The 1,395-nt window shown below is 40.4% G+C and overlaps 1 protein-coding gene across 8 annotated transcripts in view; it reads left to right on the top strand.

Moving 5' to 3' along the window:
* The window catches only part of LOC106879997 (uncharacterized), a 320,939-nt gene that overhangs the window by 302,798 nt on the left and 16,746 nt on the right, over positions 1-1,395 (top strand). The window lies entirely within an intron of this gene.

The raw sequence follows: 1,395 nt of genomic DNA on the forward strand, positions 1-1,395 counted from the left end.
TTTTTGTTTTGTTTATGTTTTTTCTTTTTTTTTTCCTTGCTTTTTGTGTTCTTTTAATGACAGAACACAATGGAAATTAGACACAAAAATAAATTAAAATTCTCTGCCACCAGACCTATTTCTTTCTTTTTTTTCTTTCTCCCTCATGCCTTCTTATAACCCATGTCTGTCTGTCTCTCTTTTTTTTCTCCTTGTTCTTTTTCTCTTAATAATGTCTCTGTCCATCTCCCCACCCCCCATTCTGTCCCTCTCCCTCTCATCTGTCTATCTCTCCTGTTCTCTCTCCCTCCTCCCTCTCATATATGTGTCTGTTTATCTCTTTTTCCTTATTCTTTTCTCTTAATGTCTGTCTATCTCTCCTCTTCTCTCCCTCCTCCTCTCATATATGTCTGTCTATCTCTCCCATTCTCTCTCCTTCCTCCTCATGTGTCTGTCTATCTTTCCTATTCTCTCACCCCCTCTCATATATATCTGTCTATCTCCCATTCTGTCTCCCTCCTCCTCTCATATATATCTGTCTATCTCTCCCATTCTCTCTCCCTCCTCCTCGTATGTGTCTGTCTATCTTTCCTATTCTCTCACTTCCCCTCTCATATATGTCTGTCTATCTTTCCTATTCTCTCACTCCCCCTCTCATATATGTGTCTGTCTATCTCTCTCTCTCCTTGTTCTTTTCTCCTATTAATGTATCTGTCTATCTCTTCTTTTCTCTCCCTCCCCCTCTCATATATATATCTGTCTATCTCTTCCTTCCTTTCTCCTTCCCCCTCTCATATATGCATCTGTCTGCCTCTCCCTTTCTCCTTGTTCTTTTCCCTTATCCCCAGTCTCTTTCTCTCTTACTCTATCTATCTCTAAAATCTTTCTTTACCTCACTTTTTGATGCTTCTCTCACCCTCTTCTTTTCTTTCACTTCACACACAGCCCCTCCCTCTCTCTCCTTTTTCTTTCTTCTTTCTTATCCCCCCCCCCTTTTTTTCTTTCTTTTATTTCTTTTACTTGTTTCAGTCATTTGACTCTGGCCATGCTGGAACACCACCTTAAAGAATTTTTAGTCAAATGAATCAACCACAGTTCTTATTCTTTTAAAGTCTGGTACTTACTCTATCGGTCTCTTTTGCCAAACTGCTAAGTTACAGATACATACACACACCAACACCGACTGTCGAGTAGTGGTGGAGGACACACACACTTCTTTCGGTTTCCTTATTTCTTGATTGCCCACAAGGGGCTAAACATAGAGGGGACAAACAAAGACAGACAAATGGATTAAGTCGATTACATCAACTCCAGTGCGTAACTGGTACTTAATTTATCAACCCCGAAAGGATGAAAGGCAAAGTCGACCTCGGCGGAATTTGAACTCAGAACGTGGAGATAGACGAAATACCTCTA

This window comes from Octopus bimaculoides, chromosome 9, assembly GCF_001194135.2.
Source record: "Octopus bimaculoides isolate UCB-OBI-ISO-001 chromosome 9, ASM119413v2, whole genome shotgun sequence".
In the NCBI taxonomy this organism is placed as follows: Eukaryota; Metazoa; Mollusca; class Cephalopoda; order Octopoda; family Octopodidae; genus Octopus; species Octopus bimaculoides.